Raw genomic sequence first — 19,407 nt, 5'->3', positions numbered from 1 at the left:
CTTTTTCTTCTTGACTAAGTTCATTGCTTCTCTGGACATCCAAGGTTCCCTTATTTTCCCATTCGTGTCCTTCCTTCTAATCGGGACATACCTATCCTGTACTCTGTATTTGATCCTTAAACACTTCCCACATGCTCGATGTGGACTTGCCAGCAAAAAGGTTTTCCCAGTTTACTCTACCTCGTTCCTGCCTTATGCCTTCATAATTAGCCCTGCGCCAATTTAAAACTCTCCCGCTAGCCACATGCCTATCCTTTTCTATAGCTATCCTGAAAGTTAATGAACTGTGGTCACTGTTCCCCAATCGCTCACCCACTGATAGGTGAGTCACCTGGCCAGGCTCATCACCCAACACCAGGTCCAGAATAGCCTCTCCCCTTATTGGACTGTCAACATATTGATTTAGGAACCCCTCCTGGATACACCTAACAAATTCTGCCCCATCTTACCCCCTTGCATTAAAAAGGTCCCAATTTATATCAGGGAAGTTGAAGTCTCCCATGACCACAACCCCATAATTTTTACACATTTCCCTAAACTGTTTGCATATCCGTTCCTCAATGTCCCTGTGGCTATTGGGAAGTCTATAGTACACCCCCTAGAGAGTGATTGCACCCTCCTATTCCTGAGTTTTACTCACAGAGACTCGGGGTCCGAGCCCTCCATTATGTCTCTCCGGAGTGCAGCTGATATATTATCTCTAATTAGCATTGCAACTCCTCCCCCTCTTTTACCCCACTCTCTATTCTTCCTCAAACCTCGAAATCCTGGTACATCGATCACCCATTCCTGTCCCTCCCTCAACCAAGTCTCTGTAATGGCCACAACATCATAGTTCCATGTACTGATCCGTGCTCTAAGTTCATCACTCTTGCCCATAATACTCTGAGCATTAAACTTCAAGCCATTCGTCCCAAAACATCTTGTTATCAGGAATCTGCCTAATACTACATTCCCTGACATCCCTCACTTACTTACTGACCTGTTTTTCTGGTTCCTATCCCCCTGCGAAGCTTCAGAGAGTAGTGGACTCAGCCCAATACATCACAGGGACATCTCTCCCCGCCATCGGTCGTATCTACGGGAAGCACTGCCTCAAGAAGGTAACATCTACCACCAAAGATCCCCACCATCCAGACCATGCCACCTTCTTGCAGCTACCATCAGGCAGGAGGTACAGAAGCCTAAAGTCCCAAACCACCAGGTTCAAGAACAGCTACTTCCCTTCAACTATTCGGTTCTTGAACCAACCAGCACAACCCTAATCACTACCTCAGTAGAGCAACACTGTGACCGCCTTGATCACTTTGCACTAAAATGGACTTTATTTTGGTCTAATTGTGTTCTTTCTTGAAAAAATTGGGTATAATTTGAATGTAATTTATGTTTCTCTTGTGAATGCTACTTATCTGATGCTATGTGCCTGTGATGCTGCTGCAAGTAAGTTTTTCATTGCACCTGTGCATACACGTACTTGTGCATATGACAATAAACTTGACTTTGACTTTGATAGGCAGTCACGGTAGTGTAACGGTTAGTGTAACGCTTTACAGTGCCAGCAACCCGAGTTCAAATCTGGCCGCTGTCTGTAAGGAGTTTGTACGTTCTCCCCGTGTCTGCGTGGGTTTCCTCCGGGTGCTCCAGTTTCCTCCCACATTCCAAAGACGTACAGGTTAGGAAGCTGTGGGCATGCTTTGTTGGCTCCGGAGGCGTGGCGACACTTGCGGGCTGCCCCCAGCATACTCTACACAAATAGATGCATTTCACTGTGTGTTTCGATGTACATGTGACAAATAAAGAGATCTTATTTAAACAGTTCATAATGCTCAGCAAAAATTTATCCCAATCAGGAAGATGGACTCCAAGAGAAAAACGAACCACCTGTGGTTCTAGGAGGTCAAGGTCAATATATTGGATCAAAGACCAGAGCATACAAAGTGGAATGTAGGATTGGGAATTTTACAAGGACCGGCAGTGAGAGACTAAAAAAGGGACGGAAAGGAGAGAGAAAAACTGATTATGAGAGAAAACTGACAAGCCATACCAAAACAAACAAAAGTTTCTCTGGATATATATGTAAAAGAAGAGGAGCCCTAGGGTATGTGGGTCTCGCAGAGAGCAAGACTAAGGAATTTGTAATGGGAAGCAAGGAAATGTCAGATAAGTTCAACTAATACCTGCACCCGTCTTTATGTTGGAGAACGTTACAAACATCCCAAAGATACCTGATGGGCTAGTTTCAAACAGTCTGGAAGAATCATTATCTAACAATCATTACTGCAAGGGATAAAGTATTGGAAAAACTAATAGAACTCAAGGCAGACACGTCACCAGGTCCCAATGGCCTGTACCCAAGGAAGTGGAGTAGAGCCTTTGGTTGAGATTCCTCAAGACTCACTGAGTTTCGGGAAGGTGCCAGTGGATTGGAAAACCCCAAATGGAACTGTTAAGGAAGGGAAACAGAGAAAAAAGGTGGGTAACTGTTAGTGTAATGGGAGTCCATAATCAAGGAAGAAACAGCAAGTCATTTAGAGAAGCTTAATGTAACAAGCAGAATTGATAGAGCGGGAACCTGTAGACGTGGGATATTTGGATTTTCAGAAGGGAGTTGATATAAAAGGCTGATGCACAAGAGCTCATGGTGTCAGTGCAAGTGTGTAAGCATGGAAAATCAAAAAACTGCAGATGCTGAAAACGTAAAATAAAAACTCTGGCTGACGAAGAGCCTTCCACCTGAAACGTTAGCTCTGTTTCTCTTCCCACAGATGCAGCCAGACCTGCTGAGTATTTCCAGCATTTTCTGTTTCAACTTTAGCACGGACTGAACACTGATAAACACAAAGAGGGTCAGAACAAGTGGGTCTTTTACAGACTGAAAAGATATAACTGATGGAGCACCCCAGCGATCAGTTCCTGGGGCTCATATTCAAAGAAGGGTCACAGTGTAAAGTGTCCAAATTTTCCAGTGACATGAATATAGATGGGAAGGCATGTTGTGATGAGGATATTTAGATTCTGCAACGGATTATAGTTCTGGTGAGTGAGTGGGCAAAGGAAGTCTGAGATCATGCACTTTGGGAAGAGGAATCAAAGGCAGGTAATTATCAAAATGGAGAAAGATTATAGATGAGCAAAGTACAGAGGGGTCGGGTGTTCTGGTGCATGAATCAGAATTAGAATCACTGACATATGACGTGAAATTTGTTGTTTTGCGGCAGCAGTACAGTGCAAGACATAAAAATCGATAAATTACAAAAATAAATGAATAGTGCAAAAAAAACAATAATGAGGTAGTGTTCATGGGTTCATGGACCATTCAGAAATCTGATGGCGGAGGGGAAGAAGCTGTTCCTGAAATGTTGAGTGTGGGTCTTCAGGCTCCTGTACCTCCTCCCCGATGGTAGTAACGAGAAAAAGGCCTGTCCCAGATGGTGAGAGTCCTTAATGATGGATGCCGCCTTCTTGAGGCACCACCTCTTGAAGATGTCCTCGATGGTGGGGAGGGTTGTGCCCGTGATGGAGCTGGCTGAGTCTACAACCCTCTGCAGCTTCTTGCAATCTTGTGCATTGGAGACTCCATACCAGGCGGTAATGCAACCAGTCAGAATGCTCTCCACCGTACGTCTGTGGAAATTTGTAAGAGTCTCTTGAATAGCAAAGAATTATCAGGCAGGTGCAACACATAGAGAGGAGGGTAAATGGTATCTTGCCCTTTATTAGTAATTGTTTTACTATTGTCACATGTACTGAGGTACAGTAAAACACTTTTTTTTATGCCATCCCTACAGTTAATTTCAAAACATAGATACACTGAGGTAGTACAAAGGGAAAAGCAATAAATGAATACAGAATATAGTGTTACAATTACAGAGAAAGTGCACTGCAGGTGGACAATAAGATACAAAGGCTATGATGAGGTAGATTGAGAGATAAAGAGGTCATCTTTATCGCACAAGAGGTCTGTTCAAGAATCTTATAACAGTGGGATAGAAGCTGTCTTTGAGCCTTGTGGTGTGTGTTTTCAAGCATTTGTATCTTCTGCTCAGTACAATGGGGGAGAAGAGGGAATGTCTGGGGTGCGAGGGGTCTTTGATTATGTTGGCTGCTTTCCCGAGGCAGTGGGATGTGTAGAGGGAAGGCTGGTTTTCATGATGGACTGCAATTTCTTGCAGTCTTGGGCAGAGCAGTTGCCATACCAAGCCGTGATGCAGCTGGATAGGATGCTTTCTATGGTGCATCTATAAACATTGGTGAGGGTCAGTGGAGACCTGCCAAATTTCCTTAGCCTTCTGAGGAAGTAGATACGCTAGGGCACTTTCTTGGTTGTGGCGTCCACGTGGTTGGACCAGGACAGGCTATTGGTGATGTTTACACCCAGGAACTTGAAGCTCTCAACCATCTCCACCTCAGCACTCTTGATACAGACAGGGGTGTGCGGTACACCCCTCCTTCCCGAAGTCAATGACCAGCTCTTTTGTTTTGCTGACATTGAGGGACAGGTTATTGTCTTGACACCATGTCACTGAGCTCTCTATCTCCTTCCTGTGCTCCGACTCGTCATTTTTTGGGATACGGTCCACTATAGTTGTGTTACCTGCAAACTTGTAGATGGAGTTAGAGCAGAATCTGGCCACACAGTCATGAGTGTATAGGGAGTAGAGTAGAGGGCTGAGGACGCAGCCTTGTGGGGCCCCAGTGTTGAGAATAATCGTGCTGGAGGATGCTGCCTCTCCTCACTGGTTGCGGTCAGTTGGTCAGGGAGTCAAGGAACCAGTTGCAAAGGGAGATGTTGATTCCCAGGTCCAGGAGTTTGGAGATGAGTCTGTTTGGAATTTTGGAGGTCGTTTATTTGTTTATTCCAAGAGGGTTGGTGTTTAGAAATAGGGAAGTTTTGTTACAAGTGTGCAGAGTACCAGTGAGGCCACAGCCAGAGTGCTTCGGTCCCCTTACTGAAGAAAGGATATAGTGGAATTGGAAACAATCCAAAAGAGATTTACTGGGCTGATCCTGGGATGTAGGGTTGTCCTATCAGGAGTGGCTAAAGAATTTAGATTTCTATTCTTTGGAGTTTAGGAGAATGAGGGGTGGCCTTATTGAACCACCACCCACAGAAGACAGAGGGTGGTGGTTGAAGGAGGATGAGAGGAGACATGATAGAGGTGTACAAAATATTAAGAGGAATTGATAAAGTAGACAGCCAGCGCCTCCTTCCCAGGGCACCAATGCTCAATACAAGAGGGCATGGCTTTAAAGTAATGGGTGGGAAGTTCAAGGGAGATATCAGAGGAAGGTTTTTTCACCCAGAGAGTGGTTGGGGCATGGAATGCACTGCCTGAGGTGGTGGTGGAGGCAGGTACGTTGGTCAAATTCAAGAGATTGTTAGATAAGCATATGGGGGAATTTAAAATAGAGGGATATGTGGGAGGAAGGGGTTAGATAGTCTTAGGTGAGGTTTAAAGGTCGCCACAACATTGTGGGCCGTAGGGCCTGTATTGTGCTGCACTTTCTATAAGGGGTCATAGTTACAAGATTGGAGGGTGGTCATTTAAAATGGAGATGGGTAGGCACTTCTTCTTGCAGACGATGTTGAATCTCTGGAATTCTTTGCCCCAGAGAGTTGTAGAGGCTGGAACATTGAGGGTGTTTAAAGAGAAGATATAGTTTTGCAAGCTCGGGGAATTGAATATAATGAGGACAGAAAAGGAGATGAGGTGTGGGGTAGGTCAGCCATGATCATTTTGAATGGTGGGAAAGGCTTGATGGGCCAAATGGCCTACACCTGCTTGATTTTCTTGTATCTTTATAGCAAGCACGGTAGTGTAGCGGTTAGCACGACACTATTACAGCGCCAGTGACCCGGGTTCAATTCCCGCCGCTGTCTGTAGAGAGCTTATACGTTCCCCCCATGTCTGCGTGGGTTTCCTCTGGGTGCTCTGGTTTCCTCCCACATTCCAAAGACGTACGGGTTAAGAAGTTGTGGGCATGTTATGTTGGTGCCGGAAGCGTGGTGACACTTGCGGGCTGCCCCCAGAACACTCTGCGCAAAAGATGCATTTCACTGTGTGTTTCGATGCACATGTGACTAATAAAGAGATCTTATCTCATGTTCAACCTATAACTGTGCCCAACCTCAGCTTCACCTTCCCAGGTAGGTCACCTTCAAAAGCCTGAAAGCACGTACCACCAGGCTCAAGGACAGCTTCTATCCCACTGTTATAAGACTATTGAATGGCTCTCTAGTACAATAAAATGGACTCTTGACCTCACAATCTACCTCGTTATGACCTTGCACCTTATTGTCTGCCTGCACTGCACTTTCTCCGTAGCTGTAAAACTTTATTCTGCATTCTGTTATTGTTTTACCCTGTACTACCTCAATGCACTGTGTAATGAATTGATCTGTACGAACGGTATGCAAGACAAGTTTTTCACTGTACCTCGGTACAAGTGACAATAATAAACCAATTTAACAATTTTTTTCAAGCTTCCCATTCCTCATTATGAGGTCACCACACCCCACGCACCCAAATCTACCGGATTCCAGCAGCTCCACTGTTAAACCACAGGACCAACTTTGCCAGCACCTTGGACCTTTCCTTAGTGCTATTTCGCTTGCATTCTCCTGTGGATTCTCAGCCTCAGGATTGAATGATCAAACTTAAATAAGTGTGAGGTGTTGCACTTTCTGAAATCAGACCAGGGTAGGACTTTCACAGTGAACAGTAGGACCCTGGGGAGTGTTGTAGAACAGAAGGACCTAGGACTGCAAGTACATGGTTCCCTGAAATTGGCATCACAGGTAGACAGGGTGGTGAAGAAGGCATTTGGCACGCTGGCCTTCATCGGTCAGGGCACCAATTACAGAAATTGGGACATAATGTTACAGCTGTAAAAGAGGTTGGTGAGGCCGCATCTAGAGCTTTGTGTATTGTTTTGGTCGCCCTGTTAAGGGAAAGACGTCATTAAGCTGGAAAGAGCGCAGAGAAGATTTACAAGAATGTTGCCAGGATTTGAGGGACTGAGTGATAGGGAGAGTCGGGCAGGGTAGGACTTTATTCCTGGAGTGTGGGAGACTGAGAGAGGTGTCTAAAATCATGAGAGACATAGATAGGGTGAACACACTCAGTCTTTTTCCCAGGGAAAGGGAATCAAAACTAGAGGGCATAGGTTTAAGGTGAGAGGGGAAAGATTTCAAAGGGAACTTTTTCATGCAGAGGGTGGTCAGTATATGGAACGAGCTGCCAGAGGAAGTGGTTGAGGCAGGTACAATAACAACATTTAAAAGACAGTCGGACAGGTACATGGGTAGGAAAGGTTTAGAGGGATATGGGCCAAACACAGCCAAATGGGACTAGATTAGATGGGCATCTTGGTTGGCATGGATGAGATGGCCGAAGGGCTGTTTCTGTGTTGTGTGACCCCATGCTCTATGTTAAAGTAAAATAGAGTAATAAATAAAAGTGGATCAGTGACTTTTTATCCCAAAGCACCAACAAATACTCACAGAATGTTTAAATTAAGTTGGAATTTGACTTTTTATTTTCACTGTAAACCATTAGCTTTAATGATATTCTTTAAATTGAAAATAAATACCCTTATTGATATAAATACTAAATGCTCTGCCTCACTGATTAATGTCATGAGTGATCTTCTGGTAAGTAATTAAAGATCTTTCATCCATCTACACTTTCTGTTTCCAGAACTAGTCTTTGTTCATAGTTTTGCATCAAAGTTTTCAACTGAAGCAGCTTTATCCAGATTTAAAATTGGTTTTAAACTCTCAGGTTGCACAACCCAGTGAGGTTGTTCCCACAAATTGTTTGGAGCATTTCACTGGTTTCCTATTTCCAAAATAAGGGTTGAAACAATAATAAAATGAAGCTACAGATTTCATGGTGACTTATAATTTATGCACCGCATTGTCTTTCAATGCCTTTGTTATACTTTCTCCTTAAAGTCCTCACCCTTTTCCAAGAACTTAGGTTTGTCCACTGGACTATCTGAGCATCTCCACCTACCAAGTGCACCGGGTGGGTTCAGGATGCAGATGAATACTTTTCTTTAGCCTGCACCCACTTATGGTCAATGGGTTATCTTCAAATAAATTTGGACAAAACAAAAAGAAATTCTGATAACTCAGTGGAAATATATTCATAATTCCTTCACTAAAGTGGCTGTGTGTGTGTGTGTGTGTGTGTGTCTGTGTGTCTGTGTGTCTGTGTGTGTTTGGGGATTTGTGTGTGGAGTGAATGTGGAGGGTGTGAATATTGTGTATGTGTGGTGTGTCTGAGGGTGTGTGTGAGTGTGAATGTTGTGTGTGAGTGTGAATGCTGTGTGTGTGCTGTCTGTGTTATGCATGTGTGTTCATGTGTATGAGTGTGAGCGTGTTGTCTGAGTGGGACTGTTGTGTGTTTTGCATGTGTGTGTGTCTGTGTGAGTGTGTGTGTGCGAATGTGTATGAGTGTGTGTGAGACAGTGTGGGGGATGTGTGTGTGTGAGAAAGTGTGAGCGTGATTGTGTGTGATTGAGTGTGAGGTTGAGTGTGTGAGGGCGTGTGAGTGTATGTGGGGCTCATGTGTGTGTGAGCATGTGTGTGAGAGTATGTGTGTGTGAGGGTGTATGTGAGTGAGTGTGCGTGCATGTGAGAGTGTGTGTGTATCTGTGTGTGCATGTGTGGTGTGTGTGTGTGTGAATGCATGTGTGTGTGTGTATCTGTGTGTGCATGTGTGGCATGTGTGTGTTTGTGTGTGTGTGTGAACAAAGGGACAGTGAGTGTGTGAATGTGAGAGGCAGTGTCAGTGCTGAGAGTACAAGGGATGGGAGCACAAGGCAATGAGCTTGAAGCTTGCCAGGTACGTTGAAAAGTACAGTTAGGGAAGGACACTCGGTTCCTTCCTCGTTCTAGTATCACATTGGGATTGAGGGAGCTCCCACTGCTTGTCCTGCAGTGAGACGAGGAGAGGTGGAGGGAAGGACACAAGAGAAGAGGTTGGTAAATCAGTGGGAAAAAAAATGTGACGATTAATGGGAGACGGCGCTTGGAGAGGAAGAGGGAGTGAGGCGGGGAGGAGGGAGTGAGGCAGTGAGGAGGGAGTGAGGCGGTGAGGAGGGAGTGAGGCGGAGGGACTGAGGCTGTGAGGAGGGTGTGAGGCAGTGAGGAGGGAGTGAGGCGGAGGGACTGAGGCGGTGAGGAGGGTGTGAGGTGGTGAGGAGGGAGTGAAGTGGAGGAAATGAGGCAGTGAGGGAGTGAGGTGGAGGGAGTGAGGCAGTGAGGAAGGAATGAAACAATGAGGAGGAAGTGGAGTGAGGCAGAGAGGAGGGAGTGAGGCAGAGGGAGTGAGGCGAGGAGGAGGGAGTGAGGAGGGTGTGAGGCAGAGGGAGTGAGGCGGTGAGGAGGGTGTGAGGCGGTGAGGAGGGAGTGAGGCAGAGGGAGTGAGGCAGAGGGAGTGAGGCGTGAGGAGGGAGTGAAGCGGTGTGGAGGGAGTGAGGCAGAGGGAGTGAGGCAGTGAGGAGGGAGTGAGGTGGAGGGAGTGAGGCAGAGGGAGTGAGGCAGTGAGGAGGGAGTGAGGTGGAGGGAGTGAGGCAGTGAGGAGGGAGTGAGGCAGAGAGGAGGGAGTGAGGCAGAGGGAGTGAGGCGTGAGGAGGGAGTGAAGCGGTGTGGAGGGAGTGAGGCAGAGGGAGTGAGGCAGTGAGGAGGGAGTGAGGTGGAGGGAGTGAGGCGGTGAGGAGGTAGTGAGGTGGTGAGGATAAGATTTCTTTATTAGTCACATGTACATCGAAACACACAGTGAAATGCATCTTTTGCATAGAGTGTTCTGGGGGCAGCCCACAAGTGTTGCCACGCTTCCGGCGCCAACATAGCATGCCCACAACTTCCTAACCCGTATACCTTTGGAATGTGGGAGGAAACCGGAGCACCCGGAGGAAACCCACGCAGACACGGGGAGAACGTACAAACTCCTTACAGACAGCGGCTGGAATTGAACCTGGGTCGCTGGCGCTGTAATAGAGTTACGCTAACCGCTGCACTATTGTGCCTGCCCAAGGAGGAAGGCCCTCTGGAGTTGGAGATCTGATGGAGGTACACAAAGCTGTGAGGGGCATAGACAGGGTGGAGGGCAGAAAACTTTTCCCCAGAGCAGTGTTATCTAAAAGCTGAGGGCATGGGTTTAGGGTAAGGGCGACAAGGTTTAGAGGAGATCGGAGAAATAGGTTTTGACCCAGAGGGCAGCTGGAATCTGGAACGGACTACCTGGGGGATTGGTGGCAGCAGAGATTCTCACAACACTTAAGAAGTACCTGGATGAGCACTTGAATCACCAAGGCATAGAAAGCTATGGACCACGTTCTTGTAAATGGGGTTGGTATAAGTTGGCACTTGATGGGTAAATATTGACATGGCTGGCCAAAGGACCTGGTTTGTCTGTTTCTGAGCTATATTGAGTATAAGAGTAAGGAGGAAGTGTGGCGACACTTGCGTGCTGCCCCCAGAGCACTCTACGCAAAGATGCATTTCACTGTGTGTTTTGATGTACATGTGGCTAATAAAGATATCTTATAAAACTTTAGTCAGACCACAATTGGACTATTGCGTCTAGTTCTGGTCGCCCCATTACAGGAAGGATGTGGAGGCTTTGGAGAGGGTGCAGAAGAGGCTCACCAGGATGCGGCCTGGATTAGAGGGCATGAGCTATAAGGAGAGGTTGGACAAACTTGGGTTGTTCTCCCTGGAGCGTTGGAAGCTGAGGGGAGACCTGACATAGGTTTTTAAAATTATGAGAGGCATAGATAGGGTAGACAGTCTGAATCTTTTCCCCAGGGTAGAAATGTCAAACACCAGAGGACATGCTTTTAAGGTTACAAGGGAGAAGTTTAAAGGTAACGTGGGGGCAAGGCTTTTATGCAGAGAGTGGTGGGTGCCTGGAATGGCTTACCAGGGGTAGTAGTGGAAGCAGGCAGTTTGGTGGAGTTTAAGAGGCTTTTAGACAGACACATGAATATTTCCCTTCAGGAAAGGGGGCGGTGTACATACACCTGTCTACATCAATGGTGCTGAGGTCGAGAGGGTTGACAGCTTCAAGTTCCTGGAAGTGAGCATCACCAACAACCTGTCCTGGACAAACCACGTAGACGCCATGGCCAAGAAAGCTCACCAGCGCCTCTACTTACTCAGGAAGCTAAAGAAATTCGGTTTGTCCCCTTTGACTCTCACCAACTTTTACCGATGCACCATAGAAAGCATCCTATCTGGATGTATCACTGCTTGTTATGGCAACTGCTCTGCCCAAAACCGCAAGAAGCTGCAGAGAGTTGTGGACACAGCCCAGCGCATTACGGACACCAGTCTCCCCTCCTTGGACTCTTTACCTCTCGTTGTCTTGGTGAAGCAGCCAGCATAATCAAAGACCCCACCCACCTGGGACATTCTCTCTTCTCTCACCTTCCATCAGGTAGAAGATACAGGAGCCTGAGGGCACGTATCACCAGACTTAAGGACAGCTTCTATCCCACTGTGATAAGACTATTGAACAGTTCTCTTATACAATGAGTTGGACTATGACCTATGACCTCATGACCTCACGATCTACCTTGTTGTGACCTTGCACCTTATTGCACTGCACTTTCTCTGTAGCTGTGACACTTTACTCTGGACTGTTATTGTGTTTACCTGTACTACCTCAATGGACTCTGTACTGACTCAATGTAACTGCACTGTGTAATGAATTGACCTGTACGATAGGTCTGTAAGACAAGTTTTTCACTCTACCTCTGTACAAGTGACAATAATAAACCAATGCCAATACCAATATGAAAGGAATGGAGGGATCTGGATGATACACAGGAGGAGGACATTTAGTATAAATTAACATCAAGATTGGCACATCATCGTGGGCCAAATGGCCTGTCCAGTGCTGTAGTGTTCTGTTCTAAGTTCTATGAACTGTATGTCTGTTTGTGCGCTGTATGACTCTACGATCCTAAACCATTATCTTACTGAGTGTAGCTGTTAGCGTAATGCTATTACAGCACCAGTGACCCGGGTTCAATTCCGGCCGCTGTCTGTAAGGAGTTTGTACGTTCTCCCCGTGTCTGTGTGGGTTTCCTCCAGGTGCTCCGGTTTTCTCCCACATTCCAAAAGACATACAGGTTAGGAAGTTGTGGGCATGCTATGTTGGCGCCGGAAGCGTGGCGACACTTGCGGGCTGCCCCCCCAGAACACTCTATGCAAAGATGCATTTCACTGTGTGTTTCGATGTACATGTGACTAATAAATACAGTAAATATCTTTAATCTTAATTGGAAATGTTGTTGTTCGTAATTCATGTAGAAAGGTCTCACACAAGTGCGGGTGAGTGAATATCGTACCAAGTGCCGTTACCCACCAACTGCGCCACTAGCTGCAAGCACAGCTCGATCCATCACTACCTCATCAGTCTCCTACCAATGGACTCTCTGGATCAGCACCTCGTAACCAGCATCTGCCTCCTCAGCCACGTCCTCATATTCTCACTTCACACCACCGCACACTTCATGCTGACCTTTCTGCTTGCAGTGTGTTGTCAGTTATTCAACCATGATAGCCACATCAAGCAGTTAGATTGGGCAAAACTCACAGACACAGTTCCTTCATTCCGTAACAACCACTGGCAGCAGGGACCAACCATGGAGGAGGATTTGTGGCTGCATGCCCTGACATATCTTTGCTCACTTTGGATATGGTTTATAAATTTGTGAAATTTACTTTACCTGTAAAGAACATGAAACAAGTCTTGGCACAAACAGAACAAATTAAGTGAATCAAAACTGGGTTATTACCTCTCTGCCTTAAACAAAGGGAATTTCTGAGCTGCTCTCTCCTTCAGGTGAGTCAGAATTCACTGTAATGGGTGTTCACTATGGTTGTTCAGTGACCTCAAACACAGTAAAGTTCTGGCTTTCCTGTTTAAACTGAACTGAAATTACTCCTCTGCAGATTCCACAGGAACCATATCTTGCCCTCTGGCTCCCAATCAAATGCATTTAACGAGTTAGTAGTCACGTCCCGATACTGATGCAAGGATACGCACTAACCTCTCTACAGAAAGAGTTAGGGCTGGTTCACTTCGGTTGTACATACGTTTTTACATTGTGAGCCAATCCGTGGCACAGAAGATCTTAACAAATGTGGTGTTTCCTTCAGATTTTCACTGAAGACTTTTTGTTGAAAATAAATCTTTCTGCCAATTATTAAGCCAATTTATCTTTCCTGCTTTGTGTTTTGTGATTTGACATTGAACAAATTGAAACTACCTGCTTCAATTGAAACTACCTGCTTCTGACTCCTCCAGGTCCCTGGTCATTAACAACTGTTCACAGAGGTCTCTGGAGGACTGTAACGTGCACCACAATGTCTCCATCTCCAACTAACATCAAATTGTCCTGCAGAAATGTAAGGGAAGTCTAACCATTAATTCATCTATTTCAGTAAATTCTGGCCTGACATTGGTACTTACCAAACCTACAATGGTAGATTACTTCCAGACCATAACTGCGTAGCTGGAGAAGTTACCAGGTGAAAAGAAGCAAACTATATTCCTGGCATAAAACATATCGATCTCGTCTGGTGTCCAGGCAAATGACATAACCATAACAATTTGAATATGCAGAGAAAGCTGTTTCTTTCCTCTGAGTTAGAAGGTGACTTGGAGGAGATTGGATGGTCCTATTTTTTATGCTACCAGCATGCACCGTATTCATGTCAACCACAACGCAAGCATCAGTGAGATAACAATCTGCAATTATATCAACATTCCCACAACCAAAGAGGCTGAGTGTGGAAGAATATAGAAACATAGAAACATAGAAAATCTACAGCACATACAGGCCCTTCAGCCCACAAAGCTGTGCCAAACATGTCTCTACCTTAGAAATTACTAGGCTTACCCATAGCCCTCTATTTTTCTAAGCTCCATGTACCTATCCAACAGTCTCTTAAAAGACCCTATCGTATCCGCCTCCACCGCCGTTGCCGGCAGCCCATTCGACGCACTCACCACTCTCTGAGTAAAAAACTTACCCCTGACATCTCTGTACCTACTCCCCAGCACCTTAAACCTGTGTCCTCTTGTGGCCACCATTTCAGCCCTGGGAAAAAGCCTCTGACTAACCACACGATCAATGCCTCTCATCATCTTATACACCTCTATCAGGTCCCCCCTCATCCTCTGTCGCTCCAAGGAGAAAAGGCTGAGTTCACTCAACCTGAGGCATGCTCCCCATGATTCGATTAACCAAAGACCCTTGTTAGAAAACGTAACTGGAATATTTTAGCTCTATTTTACCAGTCAAAGACCATCAGTCAGAAATGTTAACTCTGCTTTTCTGCAGATGCAGCTTGACCTACTGAGTGCTAAGTTTGTGATGTCTGATTTCCACCATTGTCCAGTCTGGCATTTGAAAAGTTGCTGGTGTTCAGAGTTATCCCTGCTCCTCTAAGTAATATATACAGATTTGGAAAGGACTAGTAGGGGTTTCGATAAATGGTGACAGTAGAATTGTTAGAGTTGAATAACAAAAAAATATGCAAAACTCTGGTAAGATTCATCAACATATTTCCTGACCATAATGATGACATTGAGGAAAGATTTTGTATCAGAAACAATAGAATGTAACAATTGAATGGCGGCACGGTAGCGTAGCGATTAGTATGACGGTATTACAGTGCCAGCGATCGGGGTTCGATTCCCGCCGCAGTCTGTAAGCAGTTTGTACGTTCTTCCCGTGTCTGCGTGGGTTTCCTCTGGGTGCTCCGGTTTCCTCCCACATTCCAAAGACGTACGGGTTAGTAGGTTAACATGGGTGTAATTGGGTGGTGTGGGCTCGTTGGGCCGGAAGGGCTTGTTACTGTGCTGTATAAATAAAGTTTAATAAAGTTTAAAGTTTAAAATAGCTGTGTTTGCAGACCCACCTGGGTCATTCTCTCTTCTCTCCTCTCCCATCAGGTAGAAGATACAGGACCCCGAGGGCACATACCACCAGGCTCAAGCACAGCTTCTATCCCACTGTGATAAGACTGTTGAATGGTTCCCTTATACTCTGATCTCACAATCTACCTTGTTTGACCTTGCACCTTATTGTCTACCTGCAATGCACTTCCCTGTAGCTGCGAAACTTTACTCTGTATTATGTTATTGTTTTTACCTGTACTACCTCAATGCACTGCGTAATGAATTGACCTGTACGATCAGCATGAGACAAGTTTTTCACTGCACCTCAGTACAAGTGACAATAATAAACCAATACCAGTACCAATACAAGGGACCAAAAATATACGTGGGAATAGTTTATAGGCCACCAAAGAGCAGCTACACATTTGGAAAGAATATTTATCAAGAAAAAGAAGTAAGATAAGATTTTTATTAGTCACACGTACATCAAAACACACAGTGAAATGCATCTTTTGCATTGAGTGTTCTGGGGGCAGCCCACAAGTGTCACCACGCTTCCGGCGCCAACATAGCATCCCCACAACTTCCTAACCTGTACGTCTTTGGAATGTGGGAGGAAACCGGAGCACCCGGAGGAAACCCACGCAGACACGGGAGAACGTACAAACTCCTTACAGACAGCGGCAGGAATCGAACCCCGATCGCTGGCGTTGTAATAGCGTCACGCTAACCACTATGCTACCGTGCCGCCATGTACTGTGGGTTGCAGTACACGTCGACTGGAAAAATCAAACTGCCCAGAGCATTTTGGAGGAAATGTTCATGGAATGTATTCAGGAAAGTTTTCTGGAAATAACATGTATTGGAACCAACTTGGGAAAAGGTTGTTTTTGGGGTAGGTTCATGAATAACTCACCATAAGAGACCACCTAGAAAAATGCTGTCATATTGTGATAAAAATTTACATTAAATTTAGGTGAGGTACTATGCAGTTGAAAGCCAGCATCTTGAATTTAAATATATGACTAGATTAAAGGGTTTTTAGTAGATTAACAATGGCAAATGTTAAAACAATGCCAAAATTGTCAGGAAGATACATACCATTGGGGAACCAGAAAATGTGGAATGATTAATACATTCGTGGCTATCTACTGGTACTGGAATAAAAGGGGATTAAAATCTTGCCAAGAAACGTAGTAAGCTTGACGACTGAGAAACCTGTAGTGACTAGCAACGGATAAAGGAGTGATAAATAGAAAACAAAACACTAAAGTAAATTAGCAAGAAGTATGAAAACAGATGGCAAGAGATTTTGCAAATAGAGAATAGTAAAGTCCTTAGATCTACAAAGAAAAAGAAATGATAAAGGAAAATATACTGGAACAATTAAAGTTATAAACAGCAGGGAAACAGGCCCTTAGGCCCAACTTGTCCGTGCCGACTGTGTTGCCCAGTGAGCTAGTCCCATCTGCCTGCGTTTGGCATAGCCCTCTAAACCTCTCCTATCCATGGACTTATCCAGATGGTTTGTAAACGTTGCTAATGTGCCCGCCTCAACCAGTATTTCTGGCAGCTCGTTCCAAATACGCACCACCCTTTGCGTGAAGAAGCTGCCCCTGATGTCCCTTTTTAAATCTCTCGCCTCTGATCTTCAACCTATGCCCTCTTGTTTTTAGTTCCCCCTCCCTGGGGAAAACACTTTGTGCTTTCACCCTGTCTATGCCCCTCATGATCTTATACACCTCTATCAGGTCACCCCTCAATCTCCTACGTTCCAGGGAATAAAGTCCTAGTCTACACAGCCTCTCCTTGTAACTCAGGCCCCCGAGTCCAGGCAACATCCTGGTAAATATTTTCTGTACTCTTTCTAGTTTAATAACATCTTTCCTATAACAGGGTGACCAAAACTGTGCACAGTACTCCAAGTGCGGCCTCACCAACATCTTATAAACTGCAACCTAACCTCAGAATCAGAATCAGGTTTATTATCACTGACATATGTCGTGAAATGTGTTGTTTTGCGGCAGCAGTACAGTGCAGGACATAAAATTACTATAAGTTGCAAAAATAAATAAATAGTGCAAAAGAGGAATAATGAGGTAGTGAAGCCCCTACATTCCTATAGGTTAAAATAATTTTGTATCTGTCTTTACATCAGAAGACATAATACAATGACAAATGTAGTAATTTAGGGGTCTAATGAGAACGAAGAACTTACAATGATCACTATCATTAGAGAGGGGGTTCTGGACAAATTAAGAAGATTAAATTCTTTCTTTTACAATATTTTTATTGATTCCACATAGAAAATACAGAGTACATGAATCAGAAAAAAAGATAAAATACTACTGAATACATTGTCTTAAATCATATTTGAAATCACAATACCCCATATTGGTAATTAAAATGATACTTAATTAATAATAATTCAATTTTTTTATTTTACAAAAATCTAACAAATCCCTTGGACCAGGTGGACTAACTTCCAAAGTCTGATGGGCAGGGGGAAGATGAATGGGGCAGCAGAGTATTGGTATTAATCTTTCAAAATTCCACTGATGCTACAAAGATGCCAATGAATAGATAGGATTTATTAAAGCGCAGCATCTTTCACCATGGTCAGGGGACTCATTAAAAGAGTGGGTCTCTTCCAAATTGGGAGGCTTTTGCTACCAAGTTGGCATCCAGAGAGGGGTTAGGGAATCAACGACTTACAATCTATATCAACGGGCAGAAATTTCCCACCGTCTCATTGTACACCCCATCTTACAGCAGTCACCCAGTTCCCAAAGCAGATCCTATCTGTAAGTCCCTCAGAAGTACTTTTGACAGCCAGTGAGGTCACACCCTTGACCTTGTCATCACCTTGAATGTTTGTGGATGTTTCAAACAAGTTTAAATATTTAAAAACATGAGAGCAACAAACAATCTGCTGGAGGAACTCTGTGGGAGGAAAGGAACTGTCAATGTTTCAGGTCGAAACCCTCCATCAGGACTGAGAATTCAGAGGGAAGGAATGTAATTCTCACTCTTACTGGGAGTAGCGCATTCTTGCCTTCATTACAAATTGCTTATTAGTGCATTGGTAAATTGGTAAATAAATTGGTAAGTTGGTTTATTATTGTCACAGGTACTGAGGTATAGTGAAAAACTTTGTTTTACATGCCATTCATGCGGATCATTTCATCACATCAGTACATCGAGGTAGTGCAAGGGAAAAGCAATAACAGAATGCAGAATAGAGTGTTACAGTTACAGAGAAAGTGCAGTGCAGGCAGACAATAAGGTGCAAGGCCATGATGAGGTAGATTGTGAGGTCAAGAGTTCAGCTTATCGTACTAGGGAACCATTCAATAGTCTTATAACAGTGGGATAGAAGCTGTCCTTGAGCCTGGTGGTACGTGCTTGCAGGCTTTTGTATCATCTATAAGATAAGACAAGATAAGATATCTTTATCAGTCACATGTACATCGAAATACACAGTGAACTGCATCTTTTGTGTAGAGTGTTCTGGGGGCAGCTCGCAAGTGTCGCCACGCTTCCGGCGCCAACATAGCATGCCCACAACTTCCTAACCCGTACGTCTTTGGAATGTGGGAGGAATCCGGAGCACCCGGAGGAAACCCACGCAGATACGGGGAGATCTCTCTGCCTGATGGAAGGGGGGAGAAAAGAGAAGCAGTAAGACAATAAGCCGAATGAGATTTGGTGGTGAGTAAAACCAGAATTTGCAAACAAATTTTAAAGGTTAGGGAACATCATGCAAATTGTAGCCATATTTTGACTGGATTTGCTATCAAGTTTCTAGGGGCAGCACAGTAGTATAGCGGTTAGCGTAACGCTATTGCAGTGACAGCGACCCAGCTTCAATTCCGGCTGCTGTCTGTAAGGAGTTTGCACGTTCTCCCCGTGTCTGTGTGGGTTTCCTCCGGGTGCTCCGGTTTCCTCCCCCATTCCAAAGACGTACGGGTTAGGAAGTTGTGGGCATGCTATGTTGGCGCTGGAAGCGTGGCGACACTTGCGGGCTGCCCCCAGAACACTCTATGCAAAAGATGCATTTCACTGTGTGCTTCGATGTACATGTGACTAATAAATAAATATCTAATCTAATATCTAATGTTTGAGAGGGAGAAAGGCAAGGCAGAAACCAAGGGCTTAAATAATGCAAACTTTCAAAGGATGCAAAATACATTGACTACAGTAAAATGGGAGAAATACCAAGGGATAAATGGCAATCAAACTGCAGCAAGTTTTCAAAGAGAATTTTTAAGATATAAAATTAATTCATTCTCCTAAAATGCATATCCACTACACAATGTAGTGATGGTTGTAATGTGTGCAAGAGTTCCTATTTTAACTATACATACTGGCAGGAGTATAACAAATAACTAGGAGACATGAAGAACTATTAAAACACATCTATTTTGTTTACTCTGCTCTCAACAACTGCTCCATGCATACTTTGTACACAGCCATTTAT

Source organism: Pristis pectinata, chromosome 10 (assembly GCF_009764475.1).
Source record: "Pristis pectinata isolate sPriPec2 chromosome 10, sPriPec2.1.pri, whole genome shotgun sequence".
NCBI lineage: Eukaryota > Metazoa > Chordata > Chondrichthyes > Rhinopristiformes > Pristidae > Pristis > Pristis pectinata.
The sequence above is the reverse complement of the archived record's forward strand: the minus strand, read 5'-3'. Positions refer to the sequence as shown.